This window comes from Triturus cristatus, chromosome 6 (assembly GCF_964204655.1).
Source record: "Triturus cristatus chromosome 6, aTriCri1.1, whole genome shotgun sequence".
In the NCBI taxonomy this organism is placed as follows: Eukaryota; Metazoa; Chordata; class Amphibia; order Caudata; family Salamandridae; genus Triturus; species Triturus cristatus.
Window position 1 is genome coordinate 1118887411 of NC_140589.1, and position 16186 is coordinate 1118903596.

A 16186-nucleotide genomic window follows, 5' to 3' on the forward strand; every position below is an offset into this window, starting at 1 on the left:
ACATATTTTTCCTTTGCTTCCAAAAGCTTGGTGAGAGCCCCTGGGTCAGTGCCCAGGTTGTTATCTAGCTTGTGTACTACGCCGTCTATGTCCCTCAGTTCTTTGCCTAGATATTCTGCCTGAGTTATATAGTGGCTCAACTGTCTTGAGCAGACATAGCTGTCAAATCTGCATGTAGAAGATATTCAGGTCCCTGGTACTATGTATTTCCTCATGAGACATGGAGTCAGTAACGTTGAGAATGTAAGTCAAATCAGCAGTATAGAAGAGCATGTTTGGCTAGGGAGGAATGGTTCTCCTAATACACACTGGAGGCCCATTTGACCTTTTCAACGTATAAGAGTTGATCTGCAGTCTGGGGGGTTATGCTCGGCAGCTTGTCCCTGCCAAGCACTGTGCCATCCGAGTTTGAGTCCCCAGAGTGGTGCCCCGAAGTGATACTGCCCTCCTAGTCTGAGGGCCTTGTCACTGTGCGCTCTGCAGTTGTCTGGATTGCTACCACTATGTCTTTGTCAGCCTGGAGTCGGTCGGTTTCTTGCTAGTCTGTCTGCGGGCAGCTTCACAGGATCGTTTCATGGCTTTGTGATGGATCGCCTGCCCATCAGTCTGTCTGCCCCCACCCCCATGCTCTGTAGGTTTTCAGCCACTCTCAAGCCTCCATGGGATCAAAGCAGAAGTGGGTATTTCCATCCAGTATGATTTTTACTTTTGCTGGACACAGTAGAGAATACTGGAGTTCCTCCGCAACCAGTGCTTTCTTCACTTCTACGAAGGATGCCCTTTTGGCCTGTACCTTTGCAGTAAAGTCTGGGAACAGAGACACCCAGCTATTGCCAACCTGAAGTGGGCCCCCAGCTCTCACATGCTGTAGTAGGACATCTCAGTTTTTATAGTGCAACAGTTTGGCCACCACAGGCCTAGGTGTGTGTCCCGGCACCAGAACCCCATGTGTTTGTTTAATGGCAAAGAAGGGTGTAAGCTGTGTTGGGGGCCACCTTTGTTTGCCTCCACTTCTTCAGGTATGCCTCCATGCCACCTCCCTCTGTTCCCTTAGGGAGACCCACTAGGTGCACAGCCCCAGCAAGAGTACCGCCTCCACAGTCTCTCACCCGTGCACTCCCATTAGTGATAGCTGTTCGGAGGCCCCCAGAGCACCCTCCCCACACACTGAGACTACGCTGAGGGACACTCCTCTTCTTCGCAGTGCAGTAGCTGAGCACCCCGTTGTCTCTCATATTGTCTACACAAATAGCAACTACTGTTGTGAGACAAGGAAGAAGGGTGCAACCTGTCCGCCGCATTGCAAGCATCTCAGGAGCACAGGAGGCCTCTTGTTATATATCACATAGTGGCCAGGAAGTGGCCCCACACTTCATCTGCCCCACCAGCATCAAATCCAGGGTGGAAGCACAGCCTAGTATGATGCCCATTGGGTAAGTCCCTGCAGGCCCTAGTTGGCTCTATGTGTTATCCTGTTTCGGGCCGCAGGCCTTAAATGAGACTCATGTGCCCCTCCAGTGACCTTAGGTGGCTGTACGGTAGTTCAAGCTTCGGGGGTGAGCTCCACTTGCTCTGTCCCCCACTCTAGGTCACAAGCTCCACATCCCTCTGGCCAAGCTCAGTCTCGCACCAGGTGCCTACCTATAGGCGCTGCCCAGTGAGTGCCGGGCGGGCAACTAAAGCCAAATTTCGGGGAGGGCTGAAAAAATTTCGGGGGGGGGGGGCTAAGTCTTCCAGCCATAGGCAGAGCGGCTGTAAAAAGGGGTGAAAATACAACAAAAGCCTCATTAACGAGTAAATGGTCTTTTAAAGTAAAGACCCGTGAAGTACTCTGGTGCGGCTGCAATTAGACGGACGCCAGCCCGCAAGGCTGTCTCAGCCGGGCTGACACACATGACGGGGGGGCTGAAGCCCGGTGAGCCCAATGGGTGTTGCGCGCCTGGTGAGTGCCCCCTTCACGCGGCTGCTGGGAGAATACAATCACTGCCGTGTCCGGGCAGCACCGTCGTGATTTCTCCTGCTCTTCGCTTTTGACGCGCAGGCCTCGCTTCAAAGGTCATGTGTCCTGTGAGTTGGGCCCGGTTAGCAGGCCTCAGCATTCCTATAGGCCCTGCCGCTACCAGCCCGCTGATGCCTGTCTTTGTCTTCTCGTGGCAATCGGGAGTCCCCTCTATGGTCAGGCTTCTCAGTTGGTGGTAGCCAGGGCTTTAGGGGGACGAGCTGCACCTGCTCCGTCCTCCATCTTCAGACATCTGAGCCAAGTACACAATGGGCAAGATTTCGGCCCTCGCTAGGCACCGTTCATGTCCTCACGCGGATGCCGGCGTGAGGCAGGAGCCATGGCAGGCCTCTTCATGCGCACGCCTGGCCTCTTAATAACTTAAATGGTGCGCACGCCCGCCGCAGATCAAGAGAGTCCACGTGACACTATTGGTCACATGCATTATTTGTGCTAACAAACAAGCCATCACAGGGTCGTTGGCACGCTGACAGGAACTGGAACCCACTGCTATCCTGCCTGCCCCCAGGAAGGCATCACTGCTGCTTAAGGCGGGCCCGCCGAAAAAACATCATTCAGGGGGATCTTTAAATCACTGAAAACTGCCACCAGCGAGAGCAAGCACTGTTGAGCAGAGCTGCCAGTGGCTTGCCGTGTGCTCTGAGACAGCTTTAAACTGCAGCTCTGGAATGGCAGCACTCGGGTGAATCATGCATTCAGAGTTCACACCTTTCCAAGAGAAACTTCCCGGCCATTAATTGTTAATTTAAGAGTCTGCAAAGGCCTGGATCCTGGACATGCCTTATACTGGAGAAGTGTGGCTCAATGATTAGAGCGGCAGACCCTGATGCAGAGATCTAGCCCGGGACTAGGGTTCAATTCCCCGCCTCGGCCGGTCTTGGGCTCAAAAATTCCACGGACCTGATAATTCTCGCCTCGGTGCCATTCCAATCATGGAGTCCCACTCTGCAACTCTGGGCAATAGCTTGCTTAATCTCCACAACGGCCCCCACAACGCTAAGGATGCCTGGCCTCCACCTTGGGGGTGCCCAGGAGTGGACACTTCACAGGGAAAGCCAGGATGGGTTCCACAGCGGTATTCGTACAAGCGCCTTGAGACCCTTGCGGGTGAGTAGTGCGCTATACAAGTATCAATTTACATTTACATACTAACTGGAAACAAAATCTTATTTAGTCATTTGTAATGTGCAATTTCGGTATTTGTTTACTTTAAATATCAGTTGGCCAGAACACATTTAAGCGTGCTTTCTATTTATATGTGTGAAGTATACAGATAAACGGTCAAAATATGTACCAGCTGTGATTTTTCTTTTTCTTTTACTGGCTGGGACATCAACACATCAACCCTGTGTTTTTTCGATCTCAGCAGCATGTACTCCACTGTACTAATAGGACGTAATAAAATGTAATAGCATCTGGATGTAAGACATTTTATGGTGATGATTGCTTTACTTTTCTATGTTCTTGGTAGACAAATAGTTTTGTATCAGTATTTTAACCTTCCATTTCATGGTTTTGAAGCAGTTGAAAGATATTTTAGGGCTTTTCATTGTTCAAAGGAGTATAATTTCTAATATTTATTTATTTCGTTGCACTTTATTGCTTGGTTTTGCTTGCAGGAAAATGTCACACTAAGTGTCTCACGTTTGGCAGTTGAGGCTTATTCATAAGTGCACTGAATCCATGGTGATGTCACAATCTGAAAACTTGGCAGCTATGTGTATGTATCCTTCTCACATGCCTCTGCTTCCCTCAAAACCCCAGAATCTGGGGCATAGTTGCAGTAACACACAGTCTCCAGGTAGCAACCCAATGCATGGAGCCTTCTCACACCTCCCGCTTTCCTCAAACCACTGACTCTGGGACCTGGCTGCAGCAAAGCACAGCTTCCATGTAGCACTCCTATGTAAGGGCACTAGGTTAGTGCCCTTACATTTCTGGTGCTTTGTAGCAGTTTTAAGCTCTTCTTAGAGTTTCTTGTTGCTTTAATGGGTGTAATTTCTGATATTTATATGTTTTCCTCTTCTTCATTGCTTGATTTGGCACACTAGAAAGTGTCACTCCTAGTCGTTGAAATGTCACTCATAATTACACTGAAATTATGAAAATGACACACATAAGCAATCTGAAACCTTGGCAGCTATGCCCCCAGCAGCCCCCGTTTTCCAGCCTCCAGGGGCCCCATCAGTACTGTAGCACACACAGGTAGCACTACACTCTCTTGCCGGCTTTGGTTGCACCAGTGAGTTGCTTCTTAACAGTCCTACCTCATAAATTAAATGGTGCGTGCCGTGTGCGGTGGGTGCAGGTGACCTCAGCTTCCAGGCCCAGAAGCAAGAGGGTTGAAGGCAACTGCTTCGAGGCCAGAGACCTTTTGCATATTTACATACCTTTGTAAACTGGTTCCCAAGGCTTAGTTTTTTTCTGGTTCCAGTACCCCCTGGGCCTCCCTTCTGCCTATTTCTTACATTTGTATTTTACATTTACTGCCATAGTGTGAGAATGCATTTCATGAAAAGGAATATAAAGTAAGGTTGCCAAAATAAAAATGCCAGCAATGTGTTGCTTAAAGAACTTGGAAAGACCTCGTCTTGACATTAAATAGCGTTATAAATAAAGTATGTATTGATTTGTAATGTGACTTTCCTGTCTTTGTTCACTTTAATGATCAGTCATGGATCATTCAGGCAGCCCTAGAACACAATTAAAAGTGCTTTCTATTTATATTTGTTGTTCGAAGTATGAACAGATAGGTGCTGAAAATACAGCTTTAGGTGACTGCTTATTTTTGTCCCGTCTGGGCCATCAAAATAATGAGCTGGCAACCCTAATCATAAGACAGGAAGTTTGTTGGAGGATCAGCACATGATTTATTTCCTCAACCTTTGATCCCTAATTAACATCATAATAGCAATAGTTTAACTTATATCTGAAAACCCTACGCCGCTGTCAATAACATGCTGAGTTACTTCAAGTGTCTGGGAATGCACCCTGCATTCAGACAACTCACTCCTCATTCTCGCCCTTCACTTTTACGCTCACCCTGCACTCACAGCAATCACATTCCACTCACTGATCACCATGTACTCCCACCATTCACCCGCTCACCCTGCACTCACAGTGATCACTCTGCACTCACAATGCACTTGCGCTGTTCACCCTGTACCTCACCCTGCAGTCACATGAGCACACTACTCGCCCTGCACTCATGTCACACTTCACTCAGCTGTCCCACTCACTGCTCATTCTGCACACTCACTTAAACAAGCCCATCACTAACCATGCATTCCTTCGTCCCACTATGCACTTACATCTGCACCCAAATTCATATGGTCACCTCACTCACCCTGCAGTCACTCCTCTTACCCTACTCTCACACTGTCTCATCACTCACCGTGCACTCACATGGGCACTCCAACCACCCACAAAGCGCATTTGGTTAATATGCCTGCTACAAAAACATGTATCATGCAGATCACAGAACTGAGTGTGAGTAAACTATGAGTAGAGCTATAAAAAATGAAATGTTTGTCAGAAAGGTGCTATAGAGAGATGAGGTGCATTGTTGGTGAGCGGTAGTGAGGGAATTCATGGAAAAGGAGGAGGTAGGGTGCGCCAAAAAAGACTGTCAGATGCCAACCAGAGACGTTTTGAGGCATGGGCAAAGTGGGCTCCGGCCCAGGGTCCCAGACTTTCAGCTCTGTTCTGTAGAGTCTAGCCTTGATGACATTAAATGATTCTTGAACAGATTGGTTTACAACTTTCCTTCGCTTTTTTCAATATTTGTGATGTGTGGTTCGAGCAGGTCGGTGTGGTGTCGTTGGCTCAACATCCTGTGATACTGGGGATTGGGGAAAAATCATTAATCTCCCCGTGCCTAACAAAAAAGTATGTAGTTCTTTACACCGAGTCCCTGTGTATTTTGTTCCATCGTGGACTTTGCAAACTCACTATTAACAATGTTAGTGATTTTGCAAAGTCCATGATGAAATTAACTAAATACTTTTTTGTTAACACACTCTTTGAAGTGCTTGTGTGTTTGAGGACTGGAGGGAGGACACTGACTGATACCGATTGTGTCCTCCGTGTGTACTGATTGGCACGCTAATACTTTCGGGTCGCGTTCCCGCTATATAAAGATTAACACTTTTTGAAGTGCAGAGTGACTACTTCTCTAGATTTTGTCTATAGAAAGTGAACAATACGTTAATCATAATATTTCTTCTTGAATGTTTCTGTTTAGTTGTTTGCAGTTTAAATTAAATCTGTGAGGTTCTCTGCATTGTATCTTGAAGTCTGTTATGAAGCTCTGTGGTTATACTGAATAAGCAACTACCATGTTGTTGTTACATGACATGCCTTTATTAATGTAATAACAGCACTTTCACAATTTCTTTATTAACCTTCTTGCTTCTCACATTTGCTTGAAAATGCACCATTTACCCACTCTTTTTTCAAAATTTTCTCAGGGGAGAACCCGCCACAAACTCCCCTTTACTGGTACAAGCTCGCTCGCTCGCCATAGTGCTCTGCCACACAACGTTTACGCTTCACCATTTTCAAATGTCACCAGCCACCACTGGTTGTCAGTCGAGTTTTTATGGAGTTCCAGGTTTGGGTTAGGCTTTCAAAGTTTCATGTTGTTGTCCATTAATGTCAATTCTAATACTGACCATTCATAGTTATTCTTCAGCCATAGGCAGTTCAAGAGACAATAGGATCGCTCTTTGGCATTGTTCGGATTGCTGCATTTCCTAAGACAATAGGATCGCTCCTTGGCATCGTTCTGATTGCTGCCTCAGTTAAATAATCTGCCTTTGACATTATTGTTACAAATGGCGTAGCTTATATGTTAAGAGGGTTTCCCACTTTCTCATTAGAACTTTGAGAAAGACAATGTAGAGGTATTTCATTTACATTTTGGAGGTTTCAAATCGAAATATGGCAGATTTTTGGGCGGCGGGCAAAGTGGTCCGGACCACGGGGGGGGGGCCCCCTCCATGTGTTTTGCAGGGGGGCCCCCTCAAGTTTCGTTACGCCACTGGTACCCTCCCTTCATATGACAATTTAGGATTCCCCAGTAGGATAAGTCCCATCGTATGAACGAGTGAGCTCGCTGTATGAAACAAGAAAGCACACAAAGTGTGAAGCATGAAGTATTCACAGAAATAAACTTTCGTGGATATTATTTGTTTGCACGATTGCATGTATACAAGTTGAAGTGAAGTAAAGTATTGACACGGAATGAGATGGAATGGTTAATCACCACCTATGGTGAAAGATCACAAACAAACACAAGCCGTAGCTTTTTTTAAATATACCTTGTTGCTGGTAAACAGCGGTTTTCTTTATCATAGGAATCAAAACCTATTAGGGCTGTTGAAAAGCGAGTAATAACTCGTCTTGCATGCAAGATAGAGCTTCGTGCTTTACGAGTAGAGTGATTATGTGTCTGGGGCAGTGTGTATGTGATGTCCTGATAAAAAAGCCCTGGACCCAAGTGGCCTTAATGTAGGGTCTGAGGCATGTCGACGAGTTGGTAGGGTTACATGACCATAATATCCTTACCCCCTACTGAGAATTTTTGTAGCCATACCCAAACAACCATTAATATAGGGAAACCGAGGTTTGTTTGAGGTATTTGTCATCTTTTTAGGTACTCCAATACTAATTGCAATATCCTAATTGCACACTGAAATACAGTCAAGCCAATCTTGGTGTTTTAGGGATCATGATGAGACCTGGTGATGAAGCATGCCCCTACTTGAGTGGTTGAGGATCTAATAAAAGAAAATCATTTTTTGTCTTTCTTTTGATATTGGCAGGGTGCTGTTTACAAGGAAAGCCTCATATTTTGGCATGGGATATCCATTTGTGTTATTTTCTGGTAAAAGAAATAATACAGTTTGAGAATTTTGGAGTCCTTTGATAGGCTCGATATATGTAAATGTATGGAGAGATGGGGCAAACCTACTTACCCACCAGGCTGGATCACATAATTAATATTGTTCTACGGCATTGATCATATATGTGTGTTTTTCATCATTTTTTTTGCATCTTAATAACTACAATTAAAGAAATATATGTTGTGTCCTATCTTGCTCTGATCAGCTCTAGGTTTCATTATGCCATATGCTGAGGGTGTTAGAACAAACCTGTGTGAGTGTACCCCGAAAGCATTCACTTTCAGAGACTTTACTTGAAACATAAAGCTTCCCTGTGTGAGATGCTTTTTTGTCACCCTTTTCGAAGTGGGTATAATACTGATATGAATGGTAACTGGTCCTACAAATTTCCTTATCTGTCAATAAATAAATATATTGAGCGACCCTTTTTTTATTATTAATATTTTTGTTCTGTGGTATGAAGTCAGAGTAGTATTCATATTGATTTTGTTCCTATTCCACCTCTAAAATATTATCCTATCTATTGATATCACAATCTCCCGCTCTTTCTTAGCTTCTTTAATTACATTGTAAGTGCTTTCCTCAAGTGGCTTGCATACATAGGCTTTTATTGATGTCAGATTATGTTAAAGATATTTTTATTTTCATCTGAGTTTGCAGCAATATTTTTCTAAAACTTTTCTTACATTGGTGTTCCTTAGCAGGCGTGGACCCTTCTTTATGTGAGAAGAGAGTAAAACAAAGGGCCAACGAACCATTCTTGGAAAATGTGAAACTCTGTAAATATTTTATTAAACAATTGCATATTGTCCTAATTTTGTAAATTGTGTTCTAACAGGATTGAGAAGTCTTCAAGAAAACAATGAGTACTCTTAACTGTAAGGTGCGGGCGCCACTTTAGGTACGTTGATTTTTAACTGCTTGTTAAATTAATAATATTTTACTAAGGAATGCATTCATATAAGCAATTCAGTCCACACAGTCTAAACTGTTTTTCAGTTCATCAGGGCTATAGGGACACTCTGTCTCTGTCTTCCAGAACACTACATGATCCCTACAAAAATTGTTGACCTATTATTTTGTAATGTTCCCTACCTTAATAAGTAGCAATTAGTGTTGATAGTCCAAAAACAAAACCCTAGTGATTACTTGGAGCTTTTCAAAATATCTCAGAAGAAGGCTTTTGTTGGCACCATGTTGATCATTTTAATAGTCTACCCGAGTTATGAATAGATTGTGCTTTATTTGCACTAGTCATCAGTGGGATGTGTGAGCAGACGACCTTTTAAATATGACATGTGGTGAGAACCTAGCACGACACAATGGACAAGAAATACACTTGTGTCCAAGATCGTTTATATTGGTCTCCTAGCTTACTGTATGGATTGCAATAGTCGGCATCACTAATATGCAAATATGGCATATAGGTAGAACTAATGTAATTGGTAGTATGAAAACATAAGTGTAATTTTGTTATCTGGAATTTTACAATGCAAAAGGTTATATGTCAGAGTTTTGAGGCCATAGGTCAGGGTCACACAGGCTTAACACCCCTGATTGAATGACTAAATGATTTGCATATGGGTGGGTCCAAACTGGAATGGTGTGGTGAGCAAAAAACGATGGATTTAGGCCCAGATCTCTGAATGGGAGTGAGTGTTTGAAATTGTTCAGCATTCCATCCATCAGTTCTGTTTGCATTTACCTTAAGTCACATGCATGATTGCTTTAATTTTTATTAGGGTATTTCTGCAAATTGCCCTTATTTCGTTCCAGAACTTCCAAAAATAACCTCTCTGTCACTGAACTTCATACCTTCAACCTACCCATACCTAACATCCTCTAGTAACCCCACCTACCTTCAGGTTGAAATGAAACTAAGGGCCTCATTACAATGGCAGACGGACTTCGTCTCGGAATGGGGACTGGCCGCCCATGAGGCAGCCAACCCACATTTCAAATTAAAATTTGACTGCCACCACGGCGGTCGCATTGCCTATATTTTGTATTGCAGCGGGGATGTGGTCAGCAGCCCTGCCGCAATACAATAATCAGGGTGTTTACATATCCCTTCACTGTGTGGCAGGCACCATGCAGTGCCTGCCGCACGGTACAGGGATATGTAGAGGGGCACCATAGGTGCCCCCCAGGGCCGATAGACCAGCCTCATTGGGTAAGGGGGGCCTGCTACGGGCCCCCAAATCCATTTCTGCCAGCCGTTTCACAGCGGGTTGACCACCGCAGAACGACCAGCGGAAAGAGATATTGTAATCCCCACGGCGGTGCCTGACGGGCACCGCCGCCATTCTTGGGATGGAGAGCGGTCTGCCAGGCAATTGGAATTATTCCGACTGTCGTACCCGTGGCGGTCGGTCATTCCGACCGCTAAACATCTACTCGCCATTGTAATATGGCTGGTGGTAAACTTGGTTAGGATGGCGGGGAGACAGCCTGTCGGTGGCAGTCTCCCCGTCATCGTAATCGGGCCCTTAGTAGATCCCTACAGGTTTTAGCACAGTGTAATAACAATCCATCCCCAAAAGCCTTTTATCTTTAATGCATGCTTTTCACAAAAAGTATGTCAGGCCTACTGGCTTTGTCGTATCGCTTCATAATAAGCAGATCATACCTTTGCAATGTGGCATGGTTTTCCCAATGAACTGATGAAGCCTTCAATGTTTAACATTGGCTTCATACTTTCCCTGTACTGACCTGACCTATTCAGGTGCACATAAACACCACCTCAGACTCTCCAACCCCTCACTAATTAATGATCACATCAAACTACTATTCATTTATTCCACTACAAATATTCTGGAGTAAATGCTTGGAATGTTTTTTTTTGCGTGCAAAAGACTAATCCTAATAACCACTAGACAAACCATTAGCCTTTGCTTATGAAGTTGGGTGCTGCTCGGCATGAAGTTTTTCAACGCCTCATCATGTGTAGTAAGTTCTAAATCAATGCAATTAAAGTACCATACAATACTGTGCAGGCTCACGAAGTACCCTGTGGCCAAGCATGGAAAGGCTCTGGTGAACAGCGACAAAGTGCTGCTGCTGACAGTCCTGTCTCACCCTTCTCCTTAGAACAGCATCTCTAGGCTCTACTTACTCACTCCCCCTGTTGAGTGACATGCAGAAGCAGTTTTAACTCTTTAGTGCAAGCTTCTCCCATGATTACCTTGTGAGCTACTGGTAGCTCTCTATCTGCCTGTAAGTAACTTTTCTGTGGGCATCTCGGTGAACTATATTAGAAGCTTTTTCATGGTTGAATATATATGTGTTACACAGTGGCAGTTACCACTGTGTACAGCGGCTCCATAAGAAATTGACTTTGGCGCCATGTGACAGATCTTCATGACATTTTTTTTTTAAAGGCTCTTCTTTACCTAAACTGTTCAATGAAAGTTCTGTGGTGATCCATCCGGTGGGGGGCAGAGAAAAAGAATGAGGTCCCAAAACGAAAAATTCTTGTGCATTTGATGATTGTCTCTTACTATACATACCAATAGACCCTATTCAGGCAAATTGTCTCTGCTTTAATATGTCAGTGGGTAATAAATATTCTCCCAACTATTTTTTTTAAATCTCCCCCTTGCTTACTCTAAATTGTTGGCATGTGTGTGTAAATTAATTTAGAAAAATATGTAAGGGGGCAGGGTCAACACACCGGGCCCCAAAGGGTATGTGGGGGGTTCCAAAGGAACCCCCCTTTATTGGCTGGCCACATCATGGACAACATGGTGTGACAGCCTTTACAGGCCTCCGGGACATGGTCCCTATTGAAAAGCATTGTAGGGAATGGCAGGTTTTGAGGGTCATAAAAAGGAGCACGTATAAAGGGTGAAAACACAATTTAGTTAAATATAAATCATTTGTTGGTAGTGCCACACTAATTTTAGGAATTGTGGTGTGTTCTCTGGTGATTTTACCCTGTGAAAAATGCTGACTCTGTACTGGGATTTCATGAATAATATTTGAGAGAAGACTGTTTTCTTTCATTACTTTCTCATAAAGGTTATGGAAGGTGCTCCAGAAGGTAAAATGACAGCATATTTTTTTTAAATTCACACTATCTTCCTCAGCCATGTGAGAGTAAAGTCTCACACTCTGAGTAACAGCAACAGCAGCAGCCAGTCAGTTGATTACCCTATGTTCTACTGCAGTCGGCCTGAGTATTAACAACTAAAGAACAACTAGAGTGCTTACATGCTTACTTATTACTAAAGCAGGGGAGGCTCCTTTGTTATAGCAGATAAGCATCCCCCCACTGAAATGCCCCCAGAGACTAAAAATAAAATGGTAATGAAGTTAAATCATTACCAATTTATTTTCCATCACCTTGTTCCGAATGGAGTGGGGCCTGTTGAAAGGCAGCAGCTGCAGGGAGGAGGGTGAGCTGCCTTTTGCACCTATTTTATGTGCACAGGTCTCTTTGGCCCGCCATCTTGCGACCGCCAGCCAACCATGCGCACTTTAAACCTCTCAACTCAGCTGTCTTAAAACAGCTGGCTTGAGAGTAAGTGCAGGCATCCAGTCCCCTTAGTAGAGCAGACAGAGGCCGCGCCCTCCATTCAGGACGCTGCTCTCCTCACCACGAGAGCAGTGCCAGGGTTGGCTTGGGAGCCTGCCTCAAGGAGAGAAGATGTTTGAAAACGTTGCGCTCGTTGCAGGAAGGTATGTGTGTTTCAATTTTATTTAATGTTATTATTTTTTTGTTTTTGCCATCCGCCTCACCACCCTCAGGACATGGCAGCCGCCATTGGACAAAAGTGTGGCAGTCCTGAAGCAATCTTGATTGAATCAAAATGGTAAAACTTAAAACATTTCATTTAGAAAGGAATACATTGAGGGGGATAATTTTGTCATAGAGATTATGGTTAGTGATGTAGAAAGCAAAATTAAGACACATTTTAAATGAGTTCTCAAATATCTTCCTAATCCATTTTATTAAAACATTTTGACATGCAAATTGAAACATGCATTTTCAACACCAGCAGCAGACTGCTGGTTAACTCCCTGGTGATCAATTGCAACTTTACCACAGCCCTTTGATGATCAGCTAAAGTGGTAGCATTCTAAATTCATGACCTTTAAGTGTGAATTGTAATTACTCCATATTGAAGCCTATATTTTGTAATTTTGTTGCATGGAATTTCACAGGCAAATATTTTGGGGTCCATTAGTATGGCAGGCGGACTTTGTCCGCCTGCCATAGCCCCGGGAAATGGGACCGCCCGCAATGCATGCGGCGGTCCCGCATGTGAAATTAGCATGGCGGGCGCATCCCACATTATTAACATTGCAGCGGGCGGTGCTTTCAGCAGCCCCCCCGCAATGTCAAAAATGCATGTTGTGCATTTGCATGCACAACGTGGCAGGCACCGCGCGGTGCCTGCCATGTTGTGCATGCAAATGCAGGGGGGTACCTTGGGTACCCCACATGTGCCCCACCCCCCCAACATCCTGGGGGACCGCAACGGGCCCCCAACTTCAAACTCTGCATGCCTTTCTGTGGCGGCAACGCCGCCACGGAAAGGCTGCTTACCGCCCACATAATATTATGGATGGCAGTGTCTAGCAGACACCGCCACCATATTCAACCCGTTTCCACCCGGTTGACTCATCGACCGGGCGGAAAAGTTGAGGACGGTCTTCCCGTCCACCACGGTACCCTCCGCCATACTGATATGGCGGGGGGTAATTTCTATGTGGGCGGTGATTTGTGGCAGGCGGATTGCCACCGCCATTTGGGCGGTGGCGATCCGCCCGCCATACTAATGGACCTCTAAGACGTTGGCCACCCACTCTGACAATTCCTGGTGGTTTCACTGTCATGATTCCTGTGACGTATATTGTTTTGCAAGATGTATGTTTCAACATGTTTGTAATTTTATAACTGTATGCATGATGGTTGCTAGTTTATGTACACTTAAAAATGCTGGGGTTGGGCTAGAGTGTAAAGCCAATGTTAAAGGGTGAAGGCTTCATAAGTTAATTTGAAAAAGCATGCCAGATTTCATAGGTCTGATCTGTCTAATATAAAACATTATGACAAAGCCAGTAGACCTAGCTTACTTGTTGTGAAAGGCATATGTTAAAGACATTAGTCTTTTAGGGATGCAGTGTTATAACACTGTGCTAATGCCTGTAGGCAGTTACTTAGTTAAATAGAATTTCACAGATTACTCTAGTTGGCAAGGGATTTGGTATTGGTGATCTATGTGAACAAACTGTGGGGGTAGAAGATATGCACTACAATAATTAGTCAGTCAGTCAAAATCACTTTGTTTTGCCAGTTCATAAAAACGGCATAAAAAGTATTCTACATAGATTAAGATCATAGTATGCTTTAAGCCGATACTAAAAATAAATTACAATAAAAGCTATAAAACAGTTAAAGCATAGTAGAAAAGGAGCTAGCAGTAAATTTTTTTAGTTACAGGCGATGCCTGCGTTTATTTAAGGCACAATGAAAAAACAGAACCAAGCAATAACACTTAAAGAGATCAGGTAATTGTTTTAGAAGGAATAGTGCTGGTCGACATTGCCTCAGCCCATAAGTGCACAGGATTGAACAAACAAATCTCTTTCTCTCCTCACTATAAAATGTATAAAAGAATAAGAGATGAAGATCACATTGGGTTGATAAGGAATCACATGGGCAAGGCAACAAGGCATTCAAAGAATAAGTATTGGAAGGATAACCAAGCATTAGGGTATATAATTCATTCGGACCTTGTTAACAAAAATCTATGGTGATTGTTAGTCACAACAAATACATAATTAAGGTCAGGAGAATTTATTTTGGGGTCTAGGTGGTATGGTCTCACCCTTGGTTTGGAGCAGTTGGCTTCCCATCTTGTTTTCCTCTGTTTTGCAGTTAGAAGGTTTTTAAGTTCTAATCTAGAGATGGTAGTGCAAGTAATTGGGTCGTCAAATAGTATACAGACTGTTCTTGACAAATTGCAACCATTTTATTCTGCAAAACCCATTGAGTTTCAAACAATCCAACAGGATTTTGTTTGTTAATTTCAGAGTTTCCCCCCTCCATACTAAATGCTACAGAAGCGGGGGGGGGGGGGCAGCATGAATTTGCTCAGTTTAAAGGGGACATCCAGTTGCAAGTGGCAGTTATAGGAGGAGCAAGATTGGGGAACACCTATCAAGCGTTTCCAAAATTTGTTCTCGATAGATTGGAGACTGGATAAGGTGCTTCTCCATATGTTGCCACAGAGATTGTTTTCGCTTCCTATATCTTTTTTATTGTTTCTATTGGTTTAGACCCCAATTTCTTGCCAAAGTAAAAAATTGCCCCTATGCTTCTTTCCATCATAAGACCTTTATTGGACACCATGCTATGCCACGTATTTTTGCAATCGAAAAGTACCCCCAAGTAACAAAATGATTCCACCTCTTCCAACTTCCTCCCTTCGATATGCCAACTAGGTGGATTTCTCAATCTCGCTCCTGCCACAAGCACACAAATGATTTAGTTTAATTTACTTTCAAACCTAAGTTATTTATGAATCTTACTTAGGTGTCTATAAGCGTCTGAAGCACATTGCGGGTCTGAGCCAGCAATACAGTGTCATCTGCATAATGGAGTAAAGGCACAGGAGCAGAAATTACAATTGGAACATCACTCATTCAAATAGCGGGAAAACAAAATAGGTGCGAGTACGCACCCCTGCCTGAGACCGCGAGCAAGGGGTAAGGGTCTGGAACACTCTCCCTCTCTCCCCAAACTCACGCAGGCCACAGCTGATGAATACAACTCCCGGATAAAACGTATTATTGTTTGGTCTATACCCATGTCGGCCATTATAAACCATAGCTTCATATGGGACACTCGGTCGAAAGCGGCTGTCAGGTCCATAAAAGCCATGTCCAAATGGCCTTCATTAGCTGCTGTATATTTGGCAATCAGCAAGTCTAAATGAAGGCACTGGTCCACTGTCCTTATATTCTTTCTGAAACCATACTGGGTTTGAATTAATATCTTATTTTCCTTAGCCCCGTCCTCTAGCCTAATTAACAGGAGGCGGACCATTAATTTTGCCGTACTATGCAGCAGCGATATTGGGCGATAATTTTTCGCTAGTGCTTTGTCCCCCTTTTTATAGATCTGTATGATCACAGATTTTTTCCACGAAAGTAAAGAATGCGTTTCAGATATGGCATTAAACCTGTTGGTGAGTTTCGGGGCCCAGAGCTCCTGGCCCAGCTGCCCTGAAACTACTGGATTGATTTAATG

General features: G+C 44.1%; 1 protein-coding gene across 1 annotated transcript in view; it reads left to right on the forward strand.

The window, feature by feature from the left end:
* LOC146821053 (E3 ubiquitin-protein ligase PHF7-like) overlaps positions 1–16186 on the forward strand; it is a 1746711-nt gene that overhangs the window by 215302 nt on the left and 1515223 nt on the right. Inside the window, exon 2 of the mRNA XM_085611988.1 lies at positions 8765–8827. The gene's annotated coding sequence lies outside the window, so the exon portion shown is untranslated. The remainder of the gene's footprint in view (positions 1–8764; positions 8828–16186) is intronic.